Source organism: Podarcis pityusensis (genome assembly GCF_964106645.2).
Source record: "Podarcis pityusensis genome assembly, chromosome: 7".
In the NCBI taxonomy this organism is placed as follows: domain Eukaryota; kingdom Metazoa; phylum Chordata; class Lepidosauria; order Squamata; family Lacertidae; genus Podarcis; species Podarcis pityusensis.
Genome location: NC_138031.1, coordinates 36,919,279 through 36,935,713, shown reverse-complemented (window position 1 = coordinate 36,935,713; position 16,435 = coordinate 36,919,279). Strand labels below are relative to the sequence as shown.

The 16,435-nt window shown below is 41.3% G+C and overlaps 1 protein-coding gene across 8 annotated transcripts in view; it reads left to right on the top strand.

Annotated features, from left to right (window-relative positions):
* The window catches only part of CHD7 (chromodomain helicase DNA binding protein 7), a 145,186-nt gene that overhangs the window by 19,039 nt on the left and 109,712 nt on the right, over positions 1-16,435 (top strand). The window lies entirely within an intron of this gene.

Here is a 16,435-nt window from a genome sequence, read left to right as displayed (position 1 = left end):
ATCACAACTTGTGAATAGAGTATAAAGAAGAGATGATCTCTCGAACTTTATTCCAACTGTGGAATGAGAAAATGGTTGAGCTTTATTCCATCTGTAGAGGAAGAATATGGCTCTCTGCATTAAAGAAGAACAAGTTGATTTGCTTCCAACCTTATCTGCATGTGAACAAGGAATGGGAAGATTGAGAGGCTTGTTTGGAGGGGTAATATAATCAAGATAGGAATGTTTAAGGTTCAACTGAGATAGATTTGATTAGAGTTACAGGCATATAACCATTTCTGAAGAGTTCTGGGGGCAGACGTGAGGTGCGTGGACAAATATATATAGATTGTTAGAAGCATCAGTATTTCCTCCTTATGAGGTTGTGTATAAAACATTTGAAATTTCTATTAGCTGGTTAATAACATCACCATTTTATCTGTCACAACTTTGTAAATAGCCCCATAGAGACGCTTTTAACTAGCTGGGAGTGGAGGGATAACACCCTGGTGCTCTTCCAGGAGCCCACTACATTTTGATAAAGGGCATGAAGAAGAGGGGTTCCATTCAGTGGCAGCCAGCCTGCTTGGTTTGTTTGTTGGGCACAGAAAAGGGATGCCAGCAGCTCACACACCATGCAGTTTGTTGTTGCCTGTGATTACCAGGCAAGTGCTTAAATAGAAGACTGAACTATTTTGGTGAGAGATTCCTAATACAAAATATCACATCTTAATACCCTGTTAACCAAATGTACTATGACCCCTTGTAGTTATATTCCATTTCTGATTTTGTAGAATTCTGAAGATTTTCTTTGCAGAGTTGGGAGTTATACACACAGGGAGAAAGTTTGTCATAAATTATATCGTAACAACATTCACACCGCCTTGCCACACTTGGTTGAGCACACTTTTCCTTTAGGTTTGCTTTACTCTTTTAAGTCTTGGTGCAAATTTCATTATTCCTGTGGATTTTTGTGTATGGTCATAACTTGGACATTTGGGCTGCTTTTTGAAGGATTGGGTGACACCTGGCTTGAGAGCAGTACATGTGAAAAGGATCTAGGAGTCTTGGTTGACCACAAACTTGACATGAGCCAACAGTGTGATGCGGCAGCTAAAAACGCCAATGAAATTCTGGGCTGCATCAATAGGAGTATAGCATCTAGATCAAGGGAAGTAATAGTGCCACTGTATTCTGCTCTGGTCAGACCTCACCTGGAGTACTGTGTCCAGTTCTGGGCACCACAGTTCAAGAAGGACACTGACAAACTGGAACGTGTCCAGAGGAGGGCAACCAAAATGGTCAAAGGCCTGGAAACGATGCCTTATGAGGAACGGCTAAGGGAGCTGGGCATGTTTAGCCTGGAGAAGAGGAGGTTAAGGGGTGATATGATAGCCATGTTCAAATATATAAAAGGATGTCACACAGAGGAGGGAGAAAGGTTGTTTTCTGCTGCTCCAGAGAAGCGGACACGGAGCAATGGATCCAAACTACAAGAAAGAAGATTCCACCTAAACATTAGGAAGAACTTCCTGACAGTAAGAGCTGTTCGACGGTAAGAGCTGTTTGACAGTGGAATTTGCTGCCAAGGAGTGTGGTGGAGTCTCCTTCTTTGGAGGTCTTTAAGCAGAGGCTTGACAACCATATGTCAGGAGTGCTCTGATGGTGTTTCCTGCTTGGCAGGGGGTTGGACTCGATGGCCCTTATGGTCTCTTCCAATTCTATGATTCTATGGTTCAAGCACTGGCTAGCAAATGTGGTAAGTGATTTCACAGCATTTGATCTCAGATCTTTTCTCTGTTACCTTTCGCTGCATAGTAACTACTTTCAAGTCTTGGCTTGGGCTTTTCTATTTTCATTTTCCAGATTGTTGTTGCTTGCTTTTTGCATTTGAGTCTGTTGTAAATTTTATACATTACTGTGCATTCTTTTCAGTGATCGGCTGGCTTCAGCACTGGTTTCCAGCCATGATAATATGTATCAATCTTTTGAGTAAGCAGTTAGGGCAATTATGGAGTGAATGGGCATTATTTACCCAGGAATTGATTATATAGAATCATAATAATCTGACTCTTATCATGTTGAGGAAGGTGGTGCATATTAATGATACAAAATAAATGCTACCTTTCTGGATGAATGCTGAGTGTTGAGAGCATAATTGCTGTAGATGCCATGAACAGGGAACTGAATCTTATATTTCTTGTTAATGCTGTATAAAACAAACTTCTCCCTGCATTTGTTTGTTCCTGGATGTTGGGATACCTTTCATGTGAGGAAAGGCTAAAGAACTTGGATCTTTGATTTTTTGGAAATTGATAATTAAGAAAGGATGTGATTAGATAAGGGAGAAATTTTTTTTCTTTCCCTCTCAGCTTGGAATCTCACTATGAAGTTTATTGGCAGTTAGTTCAGGACAGTCAAAATGAAGACTTTCACACAAGTCTTGTGAAGAGAAGCTTATTGTAGTACTATGGTGTGGCGAACAAATGTAAAGATTTTCTAGTCCTAGATTCTAAAATTTCCATTGGACTGCCAATGGGAGTGTTCACCTGTAATAAGCTTGCTGATTTAGAGATATCTTTCAATTTAGGTTCTTGTTTGTTTGAGTTGAGTGGTAGCTGCATGGTGATATTTGATTGTGATTCAGTTCTATGGTTTTGTCCGCATTTCCCAGCCTTATAAGCTATAGACAACATAGTTATCGTTCATACCACAGCTGCCTGTTCACTAGCAGCTGTTTGGTCTCCAGCATAGCTCAGCTGGTTCCTTTTTGAAAGGTTTTGGACCTATCAAACTTCAGTATCTGAACTGGTTATTAATAAGAGCAAGTAAGGTGTTCCAGGTACAGTATTATTGTTTATTAAACTTACTAGTCACTTTGCACAGGCATCACAAAGTGACTTAAAATACACAATGCAACATATGAAAAACAAGAAAAGTAAAAGTGAAGCACCATATGTGGTAACCAAACCGTAGGAACAATTCCACCATCCCCTAGCCTAGATCTGACTACAATGGTTAGGCTCCAAAGGAAATTTATATACCACCAGCTGTTGCAAGGGGGGTGGGGATTACCACTCAGGTGTCTGGGAGAAAAGAAATGTATTTACCTGGTGCCAAAAAGATGCTGGTGTTGAGCCTGCAGCCAGAATCTAGGCAGAACCAGCAACTAACTGCTTTTGCATTTCAAGTCTCATATTGCAGCCTGTATCAAGTGTTGTAATATTAATGTATGGGTGAAAGTTGTGAACTTAGCTAGAATTGTAGTCAGTGGCACAAACAATCTTGTACATTGTCCAGATCCATTTGTTTCATCAGGCAGCAGTGTTGAGGCTGCACTACTACTTAAACTGGGTTTCAATGTATGTGCTTCATCATAGATGGCTCCACTTTTTTCTCTGTAAAGACAATCGCGCCCCCCCCCCCAACTTCTCTAATAACTTGGTGCTGTATTTAGCATAGTGATTCTTCTGTATGGAAACTGCTTTGGTTGCCCTGTATGATTACATCTTTCAGGAGAGAGACAGGGGAAATGTTTCTTGACCACCTATGGCTTTTCAAGTTGCAGCAGTTGCATCATTTGGAAAAGTTTTTTAAAAGCCTGAGCATAAGCATTTTGTTTAAAATCAGAAATGTAGCTGTTCCAAAATGAGACCAGGGAGTGATTAAAATGATCTATTTCATTGGGTCTACTCTTAAGCATTTGGATCCAATCCATAAGACTGTGCTTGCACATGGTAAATTTCCCAAGGCTTCGGCTTACGTCACAGTTTTCTTTACTTTTTAATGGCGGAGGTAAAGTATAAGTTCTTGTTTCTGAGCAGCAATTTAGTTGGCAGCAGATATTTCAGATGTGGTTAGCATGAATGTCAAAAGATAATTGATACTTTCTATAGCCATATTTCATACAGAAATATTATTTAGTACTTGGTATGTACAAAAGAATATTTGTTGTATAATCCATATTGGAAAACAGTGTTCCTGGGCAACTTAGCTGAGCTGTTAATGTTTTGATGTTTAGGGTTTCATCATATGTAGTGTTTCTTTCATAATGAGTAATATGAAATGCGAAATTATGCTTAATGCTTCTGTTTTGCATGTCAGAAAACAAATGAAGCAGCCATGCATTAACAACCACAGCCTAGTGCAAAGCCTCCAGCTTACTGTTGTGACCTCTGCCCCTTTGTATCCTGTGACACTCAGCTTGTCTTTGTGCTCAAGTTTATTCCTGATGGATATGTTTCCCTCCCAATCGCATATGTGGTACTCTTGTAGAGAGAACAAATAAATTATTTTCAGCTGCAGCCCTGCCAAGCTTGAAAAATGAATGTTCGTCGTGTGCACAAGAGGAGCTTGTTTGAGCAGGGCCCTCTATAGCATGGCAAGGACAGAGAGAAATCTCAGTAGTCTTATACAATGTGAAAAACATAGGCTTTCAGATCCTTTTTAAATGCAGGAGAGGTAGGAAATTGCCAGATGATTTAGTTAATGAGTGACAAATGCAGGAAATGTACAAAAACTTTGTCCAGTAATGAAAGTAATAAGTTGTGCTTGATGCTTTTTCAGGACCTTGGGATGTAGCTATTAGCCTTGCCTCTTGAATTGTCCCCTAGCTTAGTGTCAACTTTATACGACATTGTAATTGCTGTGAGATTTTGATGTTGGTTGGCAGCAATATAGCTTTTCCTGTCCCCACACTCCATTTTGTTCTGGTCATTTTGACATAACTGTTGCATATTCATTGGATCAGTAGCTTGAGATAGATAGAAATAAGGTTTATTTCACTGCTCACTTTCTTCTTGAGAAATGCTGCAAATGTAAAATACTTTGGAGTTTAAACATATGTATTCTGAATGTTTAACATTCCTGTGAAGGTTTTGAAAACAATCCCTGAAACAGTTTTAATGTCTCCCTTGACCTCCTGGTAGCTTGTGTTACCAAATCATTTTAATATTATAATCAATTTAGCATTGTTCTTTACTGATGAGCTTTCTGGCTCTATAGCCTAGTTTTAAAAGCTCACCACACTTTTCTACATTTCTCAGTGCACTGAAGTGTAAGGGCTTCTAACTTACTTAAAATGTTGATATTTCTAATTCGGCATTATTTTAAATTATTTTTTAAATTTAATTTAACTGTTTTGATTTGATTGTTAAACTTTGGGTGGTATTCAGCTACCACATCCCAGCAGCACAAGTATTACCACTTGCACAACACAAGTCTCCTTTGTTCCTGCTCCATGCTGTCCCTCAGATCTGCTCTGGAGGGTTGGGGAAAACCCTAGAAAAAAAATTAAGTGTGTACAAAGGGAGAAGAGGGAGCAAAGTTCCATAGTGCAAGCAGAAATACTTGTGTTGACATAATTGCTTACTTAGCACCGCATTTAATACGATCCCTAGTTTTTTCCTGCAGTCAAAAGATAATGATTAATAGTATTTCCTGTTTAGAGCTGTGGGTTAAGGTTAATTAGCATTGGGGTACCAGGTTTTTGGGGCCTGTGGATACATTTGTACACACAATCTTCCATTGGCTGCAGTGGAATGCTTCTTTCCAACATAATTTCAGTGAGTGGAGGGGCTGCTATGAGTACCAGGGGCGGCTTCTTTGGGCACATGAGCAGCTGTAGGTGCGACATTGGCAACCCCTTACAACAGGCATAGGCAAACTCCAGTCCAACAGATGTCTGAGACTACAATTCCCATCATCCCTGACCACAGGTCCTGTTAGCTAGGGATGATGGGAATTGTAGTCCGAAACATCTGGAGGGCTGGAGTTTGCCTATGCCTGCCTTACAAGAATATGGTGTATGTGTAATACAGTCTCATAAATAGCCACTTGTCTGGCAAGCTTTGTCTAGTAAGAGTTGCCTTCAGGTGACTTAACAAGTTGCCATTCTCCTGCATATCAGGCTTTCTGTCGTCCTGCAAAGGGACACATTCTGAGGTTTTCACACTGGGGTTTACTTGGCTTAGTAGCCCATCAAACATCCTATTGTGTTCTCAAGCAATCTGTGTGTTTGGCAATGCTCTATCCCATTGAAAGAAATAGAATATAGTGCCTACAAGCTGCCAGAATGCCATTCTAAGGGGGAAGCAGAAAGGGGAAGATACTTGGGAAATCTAGGGCACATGTATATACTTATTTTCTTATATTATTATTCTACCTTTATGCCATCGTGGAACCCAAGGTGGTGTAAATGTGGTTCCCAGACTGACTCCCACCTAGGTCACCTGACCAGACATAGACCTCTTTAGCTCCAGCAAAACAGTGCCTCATGGTACCTTAAATTGAGCCCAGAAACAAAGTGGGGACCAGTGCAAATAGAAAACAATGGGAGTAATATGGTGACTAATGCCTAACATTATGTGACCTGGAAGGGTGTGTTTGTGTTTGTGTGTGTTACTTCAAGAGGCAAGGCCTACTCAGTGGTGATAACCCATGCAGGGAATTCCCTCCCTGTTGAGATTTGACTGTCACTCCCATTATCTTTATTCAGGCAGCTGCTTAAGACCTATTTGTTCTGGCAGGCCTTTGGAGCATAATGGGAGTGGCATCATTTGTTTAAATTAATGCTGATTGTTACATGATTTTGTACATTTATTTTGTTTTGTACCCAGTGCTCTTGTGAGAAGTATTGTTGACACCTGTCTTGAGAGACAATAGTGCACCTCTGGGGGTGAAGTCACACCACTGCTTTAGCAGCACCGAAGTGACCTACTTCTAGTGCAAGCCTGAACAGTGTGCATGGAGTTCCTGGGCTGCCCAGACAACAACAAAACCCCTCTCAGCTTTTCCAAAGGAAAGCGGAGCAATAAATTTGACACCAGCTTGGCTGCAGAAGTTGCCAGAAGGAGGTGTACAAGGCACCATCCAAGCATCATAGGGACTCCACTCCAAATTTGTATAGGGTTTTCTTTCCCCTTAGCCTTTTATTCTCCCGAAGATATCCCGCAATGTAGTGGAGATTTTCTCCTCCTAGATGGGTTACCTTCCCAGGTTGATGAGCCCCATCTGCCCCTAATTGCCCTCTACAGCATGTGCACAAACTGCCTTTTTGACAGTTGGAACAGCTATTGGCCTTGTCCGCTCAATCTGCTGGAGACTGTCTTCTCATGCAGGGGAAGTCCCTAACTCACCAAGGGTTTAAGACCCGTCGACTACCCTCACTTGGTTTAGCTGGCCAGTCAAAGCTCTTTTCCTCCAGCAACCCCAGCCAACAACTGTGTGGCAGAATATCATATTTTAGGGTCAGACTCGCTATCTTTTGGGGATGAAGCCAGTGATTTAGAGGCCCAGAAGCATTTGCACGAGAGGAGCCTGCTGTTCCATTGCTTCTCCAACCTGAGAGAATTGTTTTGTCTTGTGACTTCAGCTCAGTAACCCTAGTGCAGTCTTCCCCAACCTAGTGCCTCCAGCTGCTTTGAGCTACAGCTTCCATCATGCTGCTTGGGGGCAGCGTTAGAAACTTAGATATATAAGCAAGGCACCAAATGGAACTTTAAAGCCAAGTTACAGTTGCCAAAACAGAATGACTAATTGCCATTTTTTGGCAAGACAGCTCTAAAGTTTTAGTTTTCAAATGATGATTGATTATCAGTTAAACACCTGACTACTTCAGATTACAATCTTAAACTAGGTTAAGAACTTTGAGAACTTAAAGAAGAAAAGTCATTTGACCCAGGGACAGCCCACATATGTATTGGCCTATTCCTACCTCTTTTTTCTTAATGGTGACACAGATCATTCATAGTGTGAGAATATTTTTCACAACTGTGAACAGGGCAGTGGCATGGGGTATGTGAAGACAAGCTACAACAGTTAACTATAACATTGTTCACTGCTCCTGCTCAGGTTGCACAGAAAACGCATTTTAGTTCCTGAAATTCATTCCGATTGTGCAGATAAAATATATCTGATAGAATTCTACAGGATGTGGTATTAGTGTGTGAAAAGAGTCAAGATCCAACGATCCCCAGGCATGGTTAAGATATCAGGTGCCATACAGGCATCTTCACTTGGTTGCAAGCAGCCGATAGCCAAGTGCAAAATGTGTTTGGTGCCTGGCTATTTTCAAACAGTTCCTGGAGACCTTGGCTCAACCTACTCTACCTTGTCTTTCCTCACTTCACTCTGCCCAGAGCTGAATTGTTACCTTGGGTCACAGCCCTCATACTGTTGAGGCCATCACTCAAAGCAGAACACAAAGATATCAAGACCAGGCTGATGTGAATTCTGTCTACAATTGTGAATTACGTATGGAGGACATGTGAAGGAGGCAGGGGAAGCTAAGGTGGAAAGTGGAATGGAGATCCCTTACAATCTTATTTACAAGGGAGATGCAATGCTTGCTCACAAAGGGATATTATCAAAAAGTTAGGTACCTTGTTTTCGATCTTGAAAACTGTAGGCATCTTGTGGAATGGGAATCAGTGCTGAGGGCATGAATATTTTTCACCACGTTCTCTTCTGTGTGGGGGGAAATAATCCATTTCCATGCATGCTTTTTCATAAATTAATAACATTATACATACGTTACAAGTTAAACTGTGCAGTTCCAAAGTTGTGCTCAACCTTTTCCCAGCGACAGTTCTTAAGTTAGGGAGGTGGGATGTGGGTGAGAGAGAAGAATTTCACACTGAAGAGTGGGTGGCAATTTCTAAAATAAATAAAATTGTTATTTCACTTGCTCACCTCTTTTGGCACACCAAGATTAAGGTTACAGTTTTCAGTGCCTTCATTTCTTGCCATTAAAATTTAAGCTATTTAAGGAAAGTGTGCTATTGAGTTGTCATTGTTTACAAGCATTGAAAAGGATTTCTAATACTGTAAATGCTTTGCATTTGTTGGAATAGAACATTCAAACTAAATTAAAAGTTGTTTTATTCCCCCCCCCGGCAATTGGAAAAAGTTTTGTGATACTTGTATATCACTTATACTGCAAGTGGGCTAGGCTCCTGTAATGTGCTGTATGTGGAGCTACCTTTTTGCCTGGTTTGTGCAAAATGTAGTTCAGGGTCGGCAAACTTTTCCGCCGGCGGGCCGGATTGCCCACGAGTAAGCACGGTCACGGGAGTGTGCACCCCCATGCGCATGCGCCCCCACCCACCACACTTTCCCCACTGGCTTTTGGAGCCATGGTGGTGGGGGGGGGTGTCTGCAGCTTCCTATTGGCTGCAGGAGCTAAACCAGTGCTCTGTGACTGATCAAGTGGGTGGCAAGGGCCGGGGGCCAGTTTAATGACCCCCTCAGGCTGTATCCAGCCCGCGGACCGTAGTTTGCCAACCCCTGATGTGGTTGCTACGGTGCTTATTACACTAGTGTTCAAAGATCTGCACCAGCTGCCTGTTAACCACTGAGCCAGGTTCAAGAAATCAATAATTAGTGAGATTTAACTCTGAAACTATAGTAAAGTTACAAAATAAATAGTTTCTGCATTTTTATGTATTCAGGTATTTGAGAGAAGCTATTTGCTAACATGCTAGGGATGCTAAGTGCAAGTTTTTACAGACATATATCATTTTAACTGATTTTCATAGTTATAAGGAAATGATGAATTTTGAAAATGTCAGTACGGAAATTTCACCAGCTGTTATATAGACAAGATAGACTAGTGGCTTTTTAAAAAACAACAACAACCTCTTTTCTGTCTTTTTCAGAAAAATAAATGGATAAGCCTCTGTTTTTGTTAGCTAAAGGATAAGTTGATTTGTAGCACATTTTTTCCCCGAAAGTTAAAAAGGGTTAGAAGTTTGCTGCTTAAGAGGCGTTGCTGTTAACAGCCTATACATTGTACAAGTAATAACAATATTTTTTAAATACAGTGGTACCTCGCAAGACAAATGCCTCGCAAAACAAAAAACTCGCTAGACGAAAGGGTTTTTTGTTTTTTGAGCTGCTTCGCAAGACGATTTTCCCTATGGGCTTGCTTCGCAAGACGGAAACGTCTTGCAAGTTTGTTTCCTTTTTCTTAACACCGTTAATACAGTTGCGACTTGACTTCGAGGAGCAACTCATAGAACGCGGTGTGGTAGCCTTTTTTGAGGTTTTTAAAGACTTTGGTGATTTTTGAAGCTTTCCCAAAACTTTCCCAACACCGTGCTTCGCAAGACGAAAAAAATCGCAAGACGACAAAACTCGCGGAACGAATTAATTTCGTCTTGTGAGGCACCACTATAGTATTATCTCTTCAGCACACTAAGGTTAACAAACAAACAAACAAACAAACAGGCTATTGCAGACAAAATTCCATGGAGCTCAAGCTGAATGCTGTTTAAGAATGTGTCAGGTTCTCTTGTATAAGGGCCACAATTCTGGATCTACTTAAATCAACTTTAGCTAAATGAAAACACTTGTGTTTTATTCCCCCCCCTTCAGCAAATAGTGTAGAAGATAGGCCTTTAAATATTATGTATCCGAGAGTCTTGGAGCAGTCAGTGCTCCCAGATGTTTAAGCATCTGTGTAAACCCATTATCTCATTCAATTTTGTGTTCACTGTTTAAAACCGGAGTAACACAAGACTGGGGGTTACTTTTGCCTTTAAAAATATGCAGTTGTCTTTAAATGGGAAGACAATGATATAAATCTTTTTCACTTTTATTTCAGGCAGCATGAACATACATACTTACACAGTATTACTTTTTTGCAGCCAGATTTTAAGGGGGGGAAATAGTTGTAAATAGAATACACACTTCCATCATGCTTAAATGGTAAGCATGAGCTCTCAGATACTTCAAAGTGCAAAAATTACATTTAGTTATCTAAACTTTATGCCTCCTTTGTGATGTTTGAATTTGGTATAGATAAACCATGCGATTTCATACTCACTATTTTTCCTCTGTGTGTAGTGTTTACTTCAGGTGGCCACTTAAATATTTTATTTGTTTAGAACATTTACACTTCACATACTAATTGAAGTTATTGCAGTGATCTGAATACAGTAAAACAAGTGAGTTATTAGGGATGGGCAAAGATGTACACACGTTTCTCCCAGTCCTCAAAGCCAAACTACATATGACATTGATCATGGTGGTTTCCCTCAAGTGCAGGGTTTTTCTTGCAGAAGTGGCCAGCTCAAAGACTCCTGTCTAGATTTGAACCCGGGTGTGAGAGTTGGGTGGCTTTAGTCATTGGTACCTTGTTGTGAACCCTATCTAGATCATCTCCCCCCACTCTTGACTCTTGGTATTTCTGCAGTAAAAATTCTATTTAGTAGTGCAAGCAACATGATTAACATTATGTGTAGGTTGGCTCTCAGATGTTCCAGCTGATACTCTGCTTCCCATGACTGTTTATTACAATTTTTTTATATCCGTCCTTTCAGGGTACAAATCCTTCCAATCCCCTTTACATGTAACATTAAATTGCATTGAAAAAATCCACAATAAACAATACCGTAATAGCACATAATCAGCTTCTTTCCCACAGGGCAGTTGGTGGTAGAAAGATGTGTGAATGTCTACTCAAGTGTCCCACTGGGTTCAGTAGGGCTTTCTCCCAGGAAGCTAAGTAGAGAATTGCAGCCACAATGTCAGGGGTAGGTCGGGGAGAAAATGATCTGGTGGATCAGCAAGATACTAGTCTGTAACAGAGTGGGACATCTTCACCCAGGCTACTACTTCTGCTCTGTCTTGCGGTTTCTGGCTCCAGATGGAAGAGACACTGAAAGCAAAGGTGTTGACAAGTTCCCCCCAGATGTTACAAACACTTATTACTACACATGCTTCAGCATTGTACATAGACCTGTATAGACAGCCCCCATTATGTTTTTTTCTTGCCTTAAAGGTATTGGGGGGGCAGTGGCATATATACATGTGAAAATGCAAATGTGCAAATATATACATGTGAAAATGCACACTGCTGGGTAGCTGGGGCCAGTAACAATTCCCAGAAGAATTTTACTGAAATTTTACTGAAGTTACTTCTTAAATTTATTAAATAATTAGATTATCACATACATAAATTCTGGTCTCTTCACATTTTCAAACTTCCACTTCTCCTGTTACTGATCGTTTTTCTTATTTTTGTATGTACTATGACCTGATTCTGTTTCTGAGCCCAATTTAAAGTGCAAGTTAAAGCCCTAAACAGCTTGGGACCCAGAGAATCTTTGGGATTACTCTCCCAAAGATTACCCAAACCTCTTTGGAGGCCTGCTGTGGGTGCTGCTGCTGAATAAAATGAGACAGGTAACTAACTACCAGGGAGAACCTTCCCAGAGAGGCTTGCCTCATACCAGCTTTGTGATCTTTCTGTTCACCCAGGCCTGTTAAATAGTTTAGGTCAGGGTAGCCAACATGGTGCCCTGCAGATGTTGTTCAACTACAACCCTAATTAGACCCAACCAGTGTGGACAATGGTCAGGGATGGTAGGAATTGCATCTGGAGGGCACCACATTGCTTACCCCAGTTTAGGTAATCTTGGACTCCATATTTTAAATTTGATTTTAATTTTGGGGGTTCGGCAAGATATGGGTTCTTGTATTTACGCAGTCTTCTACCACTTTTAATATTTTTAAAAACGTGTATTTTGTAAGCTGTCTAGAGAATGCTATGCTAGTAAATAAATTCTTTAGTTTCGTGTACTGATCCATGTTCTCATACTTATCAGTTGAGCTCTGCATTTGTTTAGACTCTGTTCAGTATGCAGTTCCAGAGGTTAGCTTTCAGAGAGAGATGAAAGTCAGGAGGCAATACTTGGCTCTGATTTGCAAGACTTTAAAGAAAATCTACAAGCCATGATGTAGAAACTTAGAGGACAAAGATAAAGGAAAAAATATTCACTATTGGATTCAAACACTGCATGTTGATTCTTTGTGATTCTATATATTGAACTGTCTGGCTGGACTGAGAACCGGGGATGAAGCATAAGGTTGGGACTTGCCAGTGTGGTGTAGTAGTTAAGAGCGGTAGTCTCGTAATCTGGTGAACTGGATTCGTGTCTCCGCTCCGCCACATGCAGCTGCTGGGTGACCTTGGGCTAGTCACACTTCTTTGAAGTCTCTCAGCCCCACTCACCTCACAGAGTGTTTGTTGTGGGGGAGGAAGGGAAAGGAGAATGTTAGCCGCTTTGAGACTCCTTAGGGTAGTGATAAAGCGGGATATCAAATCCAAACTCTTCTTCTCCTCCTCCTCCTCCTCTTCATGAATAGTTGCTGAATGGCTTTGCTCAGTATCACCACACAGCCTATAGAGAATGTTATTCATAGGTTTGAAGAGTATTGTACGTAAATATACAAACAATGCCCAGCTTGATAATGCTGATTGCACTGGAAATCCCACCCCAGGAGCACCACTAGATCCTGCATTTGCTTGTCTTATAGAAAACTATGTATGCTTACCTCGTTCCAAAATCATTTGTTGTCATCTGTTAGCTTTTAAACTGGTGATGGTTTTGTAATATTTTATTATAGATTGTGCTGGATTGTATTTGCTTGGTTTTCATAATTTATTACCTATTTTTGACCTGTGTTTTAAAGAGATGTAGGTAAAAAATATCAATTTTAGGTTAGTATTTCCAGCAGATACAAGTCAACAACCTCTGAAAGCTCTCAAGTGGGTTTTGAAGACAACAGTCATCTCCTGTTCTTAATCACTCTCCTCTAGAGGTTCCACTTTGCTCGCATGGCTTATAGGTCTATCACTTTCTGTTATCCACAAATCTGTCTTTTTAAAGCCATCTAAGCTGTGCTTCTGAATTCCATAAAACTCAGCATTTATATAGCACTTTGAATTTTATAAAGTGCTTCATAAACATTATTCAGTAATCCTTGCAGTATCTCTGTAAGAGAGGTCACTATAACTATACAAGTGAGACATGTAATAAAATGTTGCTTTGTATTCCCACCCTAGGAAAATTCTTGTTCTAGTCAGGCTGGAGCCCTTTGGTGCTGTTCAGGACTTTTGGGGTGCGGAGGTGGGGAAAGGGAAAAGGACCCACACTTCTAGGCCTTCCCCAGCTGTCCTTTGTAATGCTTGATAGCGCATGTTTGGGGCTAACTGCCAGCCCCAAACCTGAGCATTCACCCTCTCCCTCCCTCCTCCATTTCCCTAGAGGCTAGAGGTCCACTTCCCTCCTTTATCTGAAATCCCAGGAGAACCGCCAAGCAGTCTGCTCAGTCTTCCTCTTTCACGTCAGTGTCCAAACGAGCATCTGGAATGAAATTTATTTCCAGTTGGGCTGGGCAATGTTTGCTTTCCAACATCGTAATATATCGCCAGCTAAACCTCGCTGATATAGTATGATTTCAGAAAGAAGGTGGGGAGGAAGAAAGCAGTTGCTGGCCATACAGATAATCAGCGTCACCGTGCACAGCTTCTGCCACTTCCTGGTGAGGCCAGGTGGGCGGTGCTACCCTAGGCGGAGTGCATCAGCTGGGGCACCACATGGCATGGCATGGCACCTCATGCAAACGTGGCGCCCCGGAGCACTGCCAGCATCCCTGGAGCTGCCAGTCACAGCTCACCCTGTCAATAGCCTCTTGCTGCGCAAGCTGTGGCTACTGGGAGCCACCATTCCGCTCAGCAGTGGGGGCACTAACAAAACAAAAGCCTTCTGCTCAGGCTCTGTTCTGCTCAGCGATTAGTGCAAGAAGGAAGGGAGGAGGCAGCCCACCAGCTCTCATGCGGCCAAAGAAATAAGTGAAGGCACTGGCTGTAAGGCAGGCAATCACCATTCGTATCTCAGCCTACCAAGGTTGGCGGCTGGGCTGCGGAGGAAGGGAGTGGGCGAGCAACAGGCGACCTGATTGAAGTGTCAGGAGCGAGCGGGAATTCGTGATTGCCTTCTCCAGAATTCTGAAATCTCTCACAATTTCAACTTTAAACTGGTTTCAGGCAATATTTATATCCCCCGGCTTTAATTTCCAGTTCGTTGGTTCTTTTTAGTGGGTATTTCTTCAAATGGAGGGTTTTCCTTATCTGTGGGTTTATCTGTTTTATGCCATGTTGTTAATGGCTTCCTTAGGCCTAGGTGGTGTTGAGGTGAGAAAACCGGCAACTAAATTGTACCTTTTCAGGTTGTGGGCGGGAATTTATTTAGTTAGGAAAGTTAGTCTCTCGTTCTAGTTATTCTATCATTCAACTTTGGACTCCAAGTCAGGTTGCATGTGTATAAACATAATATATTATAACACACAAGAGGCGCACATAAAGCCAGTACTCAAATCAGTTAAAAATCATAAAACTAGCAAATGCCATGGATCAGCTTTCAACTGAAGCCCTAAGTATAACACTGTTTCCAGCAACCATGTTTGTGAGAGAAAAACAATCCCCTTTAGGGGCACCACCTCTGAGAGAGACTGTTCTTATATCACCACATAATACACTAGCTCTGATGTAAGAGGTTGCATTTAGTAAATAAAGTTAAAGTTTTGAAGCTGCAAAGCTTGCCCAATATTGCACTTGCAGTTGTTATCCATTCATTGTTACTAATGAGCTTATGATACAGAAAAGTTTCCTCAAGGTAAAGTCCACAGCACTGAATTTTTCACCTTAGTCAGTATTGTACCATTAATTTCATGTCAGGCTAAGTCAGAAGGTTTTTTTAAAAATATGCAATTTGCTTTTTATTTGCTTGGTTGGTTTTTTTAAAAAAAAACTTGTAAGATGTAGTACAAATCAAGTTGGAAATCTTGATGACATCTAGGCGTTCAGTGAAACTTGATTACTTGTTTTAAACATTTCTACATTGGTTACTCATAATTACCCCCATTTATGCCAGGGAGTTCAGAAATTACGTTCTTCATTTAAAAAATTGTTTGCAGAATAAACTAGTCTGATTCCTGGGTGCCGTCTTCCCTGTCCCCATAAGCATATTGGCTGTATATGTCTTCTATGACCTTAACAATTCTTTATTAAATAATCAAATAATTTGTTACTAATCAGGAAGTTTCCAGTTCGAATTTCACTACTGCCATGAACTTGCTAGGCAGCTTTGGGCAAGCCATATGTTCTCAGTCTTGGTTACCTTGTCTGCAATATGGCAGATAATACTGACTTAGCTTTACAGGGTTGTCGTAAGGATTATGTCTATGGTAATACAAGTAAACACCTGAAAGCAGTAGCTGGTATCCAGTGTTCTCTGTCTGCTAGCACAAGATCTATTGCGTTAGTGGGTGGTTGAGCTTTAACAGAGGAATCCAGTGCAGCACTTGCACTAGTGGAAACTCGTCGTGCAACAGATTGCACAGTCCATTGTGCCACAGAGTTACCAACAACTTCTTTATGCATTCTGGTGTGCATCAGTGTTCTGCTGGTGCAAACCTTTTCACCAGCAGAGCCAATGTATTCATAGAATCTTTGAGTTGGAAGGGACCCAAGGGTCATCTACTCCAAACCCCTGCAATGCAGGAATCTTGGCTAAAGCATCCATGACAGCTGGCCACCCAACCTCTGCTTAAAAACCACCGAGGAGGAAGGAGAGTCCACCGCCTCTTGTGGGAGTCTGTTCCACTGTCA